This window comes from Elephantulus edwardii, unplaced genomic scaffold (assembly GCF_000299155.1).
Source record: "Elephantulus edwardii isolate Elephantulus edwardi_28Jun2011 unplaced genomic scaffold, EleEdw1.0 scaffold00058, whole genome shotgun sequence".
NCBI lineage: Eukaryota > Metazoa > Chordata > Mammalia > Macroscelidea > Macroscelididae > Elephantulus > Elephantulus edwardii.
In genome coordinates this window covers 242,755-251,736 of record NW_006399808.1, presented here as the reverse complement: position 1 = coordinate 251,736, position 8,982 = coordinate 242,755, and the positions used below count along the sequence as shown (strand labels likewise).

Below are 8,982 nucleotides of genomic sequence, written 5' to 3'. Positions count from 1 at the left end.
TAAAATGGTGCAACCCCTGTGGAAAGCAGTATGGCGCTTTCTCAAAAAGTTGCAAATAGAGATACCATTTGACCCAGCAATTCCACTACTGGGAATAGAGATCTCAGAATCTTGATTGCTAGGCTCCGCTCTGAGGAGCATGTTGTAGGAGGGAGGATCTCTCCCTTGAATGACCCTTTCCTGGGCCCTAGGAAGCGCGGGTGGCGTAGTTCATGTGATGCTACCCCTGAAACGAGTCTTTCTGGCGATTGGAATTCAGTAGCTCTGCCGGAGAACAATGAGCAGTTTCCTCTTGTACGATTTACAGCCTTTTAAAACTTCTGGAGAGAGCTCTGATGGGTTGGTGGTAAGGAATTGCTTTGCCATCGCGGTTCAGATCCACCAACTGCTCCTGAGGAGAAAGATGGGCAGTTTCCTCCAGTGCGGTTTACTGCCTCAGAAAACCCACTGGAGGGTCAGCTGTGGTCCGGTTCTGACTCCACGATACCAAACGACAACAAGTTCTGCTGGTCACTAGGAATTGATGACAACCAGTTATTTAAAAAGCGAAAGCATGGGGATGGTGTTTTACTTCTTTAATAACCAGAGACTTATTTTTTTAACATCAGTTTTGGGGCAGCGGGACTGGTTCTCGTGGACTGTCATTGCCACCTTTCTGCCCCCGACTTTGATCACGATCTGGATGATGTATTGGAGAAAGCCAAGGAGGCCAATGTTGTGGCCCTTGGGTCAGTTGCTGAACATTCAGGAAAATTTGAAAAGATTATGAAGCTTTCAGAAAGGTACTCTGGATGTATCCTGCCGTGCTTGCGTGTTCACCAAATTCAAGGACTACCAGAAGATCAAAGAAGTGTCATATTAAAGGATTTGGATGATACTTTGCCCATTACTGAGAATTATAAGGATCAGATATTGGCGATTGGAGAGGTCGGGTTAGATTTTTCTCCTCGATTTGCCAATACTGATGAGAAGAAAGAAGAACAAAGACAATTCTAATCAGCCAAAAGACTAAATTTGCCTTTGTAGCTTAGTCAACTTTTTATTTTAATAACTATGGAGCAAATTAAGACATGACCAAAAGAGATCCTCCTGAAAAGGAGCTGTACTTTTCTTTTTCTTCTCTGAATTAATTCAGAACAAAATGACGGTGAAATCCATGAGAGCCAGACTCACTTTGACTGCAGGTCTCCTAAGTTTTCTCATACGTGGGATGTCTGGTGACCCAGTGTAAGGAGCTGCACTGCCAACTTTCTGAAGGCAGGCAGTGTGAATCCATCAGTTGCTCTGCAGGAGAAATACAGGTATTCTCCTGTTCAATCTATTGCCTCTGAACACCTGCTGGAAGGGTCAGCTATGAGTCACTTCTGGCTTAATGGCATAGACAACAGCAGTGTAAGTTTTCTACTTTGGAAAGCATACATACAGTATTGCCACCTTCTTACATCTCTTTATTAGTGAAAGATGTTTGAGTTCTCTTTTCTGACAAATTGTTGCTGTAGATAGGTTCTAGCATCTATAGATTTTACTATAATATTTTCAGACATAAGTACAGGGAATTTTTTTTTTCCAAATCAAAATGTTCACTCACATTCAGCTGGAAGACCCACCATCAACCTCTTAAAAAGAGCAAGGTGCTGACAAGGTGTTGCTGCATGCATTTGACGGCCAGCCGTCTGTAGCCATGGAAGGAGTAAGAGCTGGGTACTTCTTCTCAATTCCTCCTTCAGTCATAAGAAATGGACAGATGTAAGACCTGGTGCAGGTGACATGAGGAATACCACCACGAGCAATTCTTTCTCTCAAATAATGGAAGATATCAATGTACTTATGCCCGCAACTGGGACCCCTCCTGATTCACAACGACTTATCATTGGTTCTTCACTGGGAGGGGGCAGTTTACCTCCATACTGTGCATGTGGATCACCCCCCCCCCCCAACTGAGTGTGCATTTTGGACAGCAGCCACTCCTTCCACAATTTGGAGTAAACCCTGGTTCCTTGGGAAACACAATCAGTTCTTCTTCAGGGACGGATCATCTTGACATGGAAGAAATTGCTTTTAACGCAACGGAACATGGGCCCCCGGCATTTGCAACAATGCCCTTTGAGAGTTCCACAATGGGAGGCCCTGATCCACCATGCTTCTCACATGTACCACCTGTTCAACTCTATGAGCCTGTGGAACATCTTCCAAGATTTGTCCCTGCTTTGCCTCCACGTGGAACTACATCGTTTAGTGTGAAACTTGATTAAGCAACTCCATTGTTTAGTGTGGAACTATATTAAGGACATATACAACTTCGTGTCATCAAATATTTAATTTCATCATTAATTAAATGTGACAATTATGATATTAAAAAAAACAAAAAAAAAACCCATCAGTTTTGAGCTTAGTTTCCTTATCTGAAAAAAAGGAGTGGATTAAAGCTGTAAAGATCTCAGGACAGTATCTGGTACATAGTGCTATTTATGCAGTCAGGGCAGGGAACTTTATATTCTTTCTTAAAGGCTGTTGTAACCATACGAACTGGCAGGGTGGGGGAAATGATATATTCTAATCCAAATATGAATATCCTTCACACCAAGTGGTTTGCTTCTTTAACTGACTGGCGTTCAGAGTATTTGAATGTCTGCTAGACCTCAGTGTGTGAGATCATGAAAGAGTTTTCACTCAGTAAATACTGAGATGCTTTAAAACACCCGCTTGGTAGAGACTTGTCCAGAGGAAGGGCATGAGTTTCTGGCAGATCTATTTTCTGGCCCGGTAATTGCCTGTGTCCACCACACCCTGCCTGCCCAGTTTGTATGGTCGCGGCAATAATCCTTTTCTTGGTTTTTGTTTCTGAACAGATGAATGTGCTGTGGGAGAAGCTTGCAGGGAAAGTACCTAGCACAGTGTTTAGCGCAAGTAGATGCTTAATAAATATCTATTCCATACAATGACAACAACAAAAAAAGTGTGATTATTGATACTGCTAAGACTTTTATACCTAACAGCCCAATAAGCCTTTTACAGGGAGCCCTCTCTGGTTGCTTAGTACATAGGAAATTGCACTACAAAGCAGAGGCGGCATCTGGCTCACCCATTGTCATGCACAACTGCTCCACAGAAGTTAGGCAGTCTCCTACACTATTGGCAGCTCCGAAATACTCAAGGGTGGCGTTTACTCAAGAGTTTGAAACCATTTATTGTGTGTGCCAGTTCTGTACATGCACTAGAGATGAAGAAGAGGTAGATCTGAAGTGTCATCTGATTACACTTTTTGCCTGGGTTTTAAAAATGAAATAGCTTGCCTCCGGAAACCCTATGAACCTGGAGAAAGGATGAAAGTTGTACAAGTGTCCAGATCTTTCATAGGGTCGCAGTGACTCAACGACATTTAACAACAACATTGCAGTGTTAGCCGCTGCTGCGCCACTGTCACTTTGCCAAGCCCAGCGCTTCCGAGAGCTCCAGTTGACAAAGAGGTGTAAGTGTCCCCTCCTACAAAGGCGACTGCCTGCACTTCAGGCCCTGGGAAAGCAGCCAGCAAGCAGCTGGCGGTAGAGGCCCCGCGCAAGCGTGCGCCCTCTACTGGGGGTGGGGGGAGAAACACAGCGCATAGTTACAGGCCTGGTACTGAGACACTCCACTGAACTTCTGATTCCAAAACTTCCCTTCCAGCATCTGGTGCGAGAAATTACTCAGGGCTTCAGAACAGACCTGCACTTTCAGAGTGCAACTATTGGTGCTTTGCAGGAGGCGAGTAAGGCCTATCTGGTTGACCTTTTTAAAGACACCAACCTGTGTGCTATAGATGCCAAACGTGTCAAAATTATGCTAACAGATATCCAACTAGCACACCACATATGTGGAGAACGTGCTTAAGAATCCACTGTGATAGGAAATATTTCATTCTTAAAAAAAAATTCTTCTTCCTGTTACTGATAGTTTTTCAACGTTAGATAGCTCATATGGTAAAAATCTTCCTAAGTATATAATTGTGAATGGAAAAATAAGGGACAGAGGTCAGATATTGAGTTTCCCCGTTTCATTTGTGTGTAAATTTCTAATATAAATGTGGGAACATAAAGTATTATTGCAAGTAAAAAAAAGTTTCCGTGAACAAGTTTCAGCAGTTCAATTTTATAATAATGATAAATAAAACTGTTAAATTTTTCTGGACAAGGCCAGCGTTTGGATTTTTTTCCTTTTTTCTTTTTTTAAAAACAAGTACCTTTCTTATTCCTGGCAACTAAAAAGTGTAGCATTTTCATAACACAATAGATTCATCCATTCACTATTTTCTGAGTTGTCCAACATGCAAGTACATGTTTTTAATGTTGTCTGTTTAATGTCTGAGGTGTGCCTTAATCATCAAACTAGCATAATTACTCCTCAATAATTTGGAGAGGTTCCTGACTGTGAATTTTTGCAGTGGAATACATCTCCTGATCTACTGACTGCTGGTACCAAGTACATGTATTGATTGTAGATCCAAGTAAGATGAAGTCATTGACAGACTTTGCCAAGCCCAGCGCCTCCGAGAGCTCCAGTTGACAAAGAGGTGTAAGTGTCCCCTCCTACAAAGGCGACTGCCTGCACTTCAGGCCCTGGGAAAGCAGCCAGCAAGCAGCTGGCGGTAGAGGCCCCACGCAAGCGTGCGCGCCTATCAGTCCAGTGGTGAGAATTTTTGTTTCCTTGATTTTGAGATGCAATGCATGCTGAAGGGTGCAGTGTTTGATCTTCTGCAGCAATCAATTCAAGTCTTCCTCACTTTCAGCAACCAAGGTTGTCATCTGCATACCAAGTTGTCCTCCAATTCTGATGGCACATTCTTTTCTTTATAGAGTTCAGCTTCTCAAATAATTTGCTCAACATACAGAATGGAATGATATGCAGAAAGGATACATTCCTAGTGCACACCTTTTTGAATTTTAAGCCAGGTAGTGTTCCCGTGTTCTGTTTGCACAGTTTCTTTGTCTAGGTATAGATTTTACATGAGCAAAATTGTTTTGGAATTCCTATTCTTCTCAATATTAGCCATAATTTGTTATGATCCACACAGTTAAATGCCTTGGCATAGTCAAGGAAGCAAAAATAGACGTTCTTGTGGTATTCTTTGCTTTCAGATAGGATCCATCTGACATCAGCAATGATATCTCTGGTGCCACAGCCTCCTCTAAATCCAGTTTGAACTTCTCACAGTTCTTTCTACGTGCTGTTCTAGCCATATTTTAATACATCTCAGCAGTATTTTGCTTGTATGTGAAATGAATGATATTGTTTGATAATTTCCACGTTCTATTGGATCACCTTTCTTGGGAGTGGGAAAAAATATGGATCTCTTCCAGTCATTTGGCCAGGAAGTTATCCTCCAAATTTCCTAGCATAGACTGGTGAGCACATCTAAGACTGCATCTGTCATTTGACACATGTCAACTGGTATCCCATTAATTCCTGGGGCCTTATTTTTTGCTGGTGCCTTCATTGCAGTTTGAACTCCTTCCTTTCTTACTGTTGGCTTTTGACTATATGATACTTCCTGAAATATTTCAGTGTCAGCCAATTCTTTTTGGTAGAGTAATTCTATGTATTCCCTCTATCTTCTTTTAGTGGTTCCTGGAACATTTAAGATTTTGCTCATAGCATCTCTAAGTATTGCAACTTGAGATTTAACTTTATCTTTTAGTTCTTTCAGATTGAGAAATGCAGAGTGATTTCTACCCTTTTTAGCCTTCAATTCTAGGTCTCTGAATAGTCCATTATAATAGTTTGCTTTGTCTTCTTGAGCTGCCCTTTGAATCATCCATTCAATTATTTTACTTCAACATTTCTCCAACACAATAAACTAACAGACAAGTGCTGTACCCATAACAGCAATCTACAAATGTCATAAAACAAACATACAAGCTAAAGATAAGTATGTTGAGGATGTACCAATAGGTGGGGCATCCAGTATGAGACAGTTTCTGCTGGCCTCAGAGGAGCCTGGGCTAGTACACCTGACTAAAGATGGTGTCTTTGCCAGTCAAAGAGATAAGAGTCTCTCAGTCAGAGGAGGTACCCCCTCTAATCTGGGGCTGATTGCAGGCCAGGAGTAGCACAGTCTGGAGGCAGGAACTTTTGAGAGTTTCTGCCTTCAGAAGCAGGACAGTATAGGAGTGACCTGAGGTAGAGCTAGGTCTTGGCCAGAAAGTGAGAAGGTGGAATTAAGGGGGATGGTGCAAGGAGAGTGTTGGGGTGGGGTAGGAATGTTGAAATGGGGAGAAGTAGGAGAATGGGGAGTAACACTGCTCACTATCTGGTGAATAGTGGGGGTGAAGAGTATGTACAGAGGATAAAGGGGTGATTGGACCTTTTCAGCTCCTTGGCTAGTGCTACTGCCTCCCTGCTGCCCAGGATAGCTGTTCAAGATGGCTATGATGCGCTATGTTTTGTGCTCTTTTGCTTTCCTTACTCAGTGTTTAAGCTCAGTTTTGTAAACTTTTCAACTGCTGTGGATATTGCTGCTGGTGGTACTGCTGTCCTGTGTTCCCTGGTTCCCCCACCACGTGGGTGGCAGTTCCATAAAAACACTAGAAGCTCTTTGATGTTATGTTGGAACTGACTCTTTGTTAGATTTCCAAAGCAGTAAATTGCACAGGAAGAGAATCCTCATTTTCCTCCTGCAGAGCCACTGATGCAGTTAACACCAGGAAGGTGGACCTGGGGACTAGCAGTGCTCTTCACTCAGGACTACAAATTCTACTTAAAGACATCTTGGGAACAGATCCTGCTTATAACCAACGCCGCAACAGTTTGTTTCCCTTCAGATGAGAAGCAAAATGTGAAATACATGTGAGATATGTTGAAATAGAGAATGCTTTGTTACACATGTTTTAACATAATAATAATAAACATAAGACAAAAATCTAAATGCACCCAAATGGAAATCCAAATTATTTTTGTAACATATTTCTTTTTTTAGTTTAATTTTATTTTTTAATTGATATTTTAAAGAAAGTTTACAGAAAACTTGATTTCCATTTATTCATTGTTATTCATTTTCCTCCCTATCCCTGTTCCTAGTTTGCTTTTATCTTTAAAAAGATTATCTTAAGAAAAAGAAAAAAGAGGAAAAGAAGAATCTTTCATTGTTGCACAATTTCCTCCCTCCCTCCAGCCCCCAGTCCACTTTGCTATGCACCTCTTGTTTTGAACTGTTGTCATGCAAATAATAGCTAATCATATTCCTTTTAAATGGCTCTTTCCCTCATCTGTTTCAATGCAGTGTTCATTTATCCTCTCTTTTCTTAGTTCTCCCTCAACTCATGTCAGTTCTGTTTTATAGCAATGGCATTATGCATTATTTGTCCTTTTGTGACTGAGATATTTCACTCAGCATAATGTCCTCCATGCTCACCCATTTTGTATAATACTTTATGAGTTTCTTTGTTTTTCAGTGCTGCATAGTATTCCATTGTGTGAATACACCACAGCTTCTCCATTCATTTATTGATGGACACTTGGGTTGCTACATCTCTTTGCTCTTGTGAGCAATGCAGCAATAAACATAGGTGTACATATATCTGATTGGGTGGCAGTTCTGATTTCTTTAGGTTATATTCCCAGTAAAGTAATTGCTGGGTCAAATGATATTTCTATTTCCAACTTTTTGAGAAAGTGCTATACTGCCTTCCAGAGTGGTTTGCATTATTTTACACTCCCGCTAACAGTGACTAAGGGTTCTAATTTCTCCACAACCTCGCCAACATTTGTCGTTTGCTGCTCTTTAGGGATTTTGAACATTTCTTCATGTGTTTGTTTGCCATCTGAATGTCTTCTTTGGTGAAGTGTCTGTTTATATTGCTCCTTTTGCGATTGGGTTGTTCATATTGTTGAGGTGTTGGAGTATTCTATAAATTCTATATATAAGTCCCTTATCAGACATATCATTACCAAATAATTTTTCCCAGTCTTTGGCTTTCATTTTTTTTTTCCCTGTTGGAGAAGTTTTTTGATGTGCATAAGGGATTTGATTCATAGAAGGTCCCATTCGTATGTTTTATTCTCTTCTGGTTGCAGATTTTCAGGATGCTTGGGAGACCATTCATGTTATAGATTAGAGCTTCTAGAGTTCTTCCAAACTATTCTCTGATGAAGTTTATAGTCCTTGGTTTCACTCCTAGGTCCTTCATCCACTTTGAGTTGGTCTATGTGTATGATGTGAAGTGTGGGTCTTGCTTGAGTTTTCTACAGGTAGTTTTCCAATTATACCAACACCATTTGTTAGAGGCTTTTGTTTCCTCACTTAAAAACTGATTTATTCTCCTTGTCAAAAATCAGTAGACAGTAGGTAGATGAGCTGATTTCTGGGTTCTCAATTAAATTCCATTGCTTTATGTGTCTGTCACTGTACCAGTACCACTTTGTCTTTACCAGCATATCTGTGTAGTAGGATTGAGATCAGGGAGTGAGATTCTTCCTATCTTGTTTCTCTTTTTCAGGAGTGCTTTGCTTACTTGGGTTCTCTTTCCATTCCAGATGAAATTGGAAATTGCCTTTTCCATCTCTTTGAAGAATGGAATTGGTATTTTGTATTGGGAGTGCACTGAACTTATAGATTGCCTTTTATAAAATTGTCATTTTCACAATATTGAGTCTTCATATCAAATAACATGGTATATTTTTGCATTTCTCCTGGTCTCTTTTTGTTTCTTGTAGTAATGTTTTGCAATTTTCTTTGAGTAAGTCTTTTGTATTTTTAGGTAGATTTACTCCTAAGTATTTAATCTTGTGATTAGCTATTGTGATAGGTATTGTTTTTCTTAGCTCCTTTTCTATGTTCTCTTTGTCACTGTAGAGAAACCCATTTGATTTTTTCTCATTTTTTTCTTGTTGTTGTTGTTATGTGCCGTCGAGTCACCTGCGACTCATAGCGACCCTATGTACAACAGCCCTAAACTCCGCTCTGTCCTGTGCCAATCACACTATCTCTGACACTCCCAACCCAATTATCCC

At 40.7% G+C, this 8,982-nt stretch overlaps 1 pseudogene; it reads left to right on the top strand.

The window, feature by feature from the left end:
* The first annotated feature begins 169 nt into the window (after window positions 1–169).
* LOC102845021 lies at window positions 170–1,750 on the top strand (annotated as a pseudogene).
* Window positions 1,751–8,982: the final 7,232 nt, after the last annotated feature.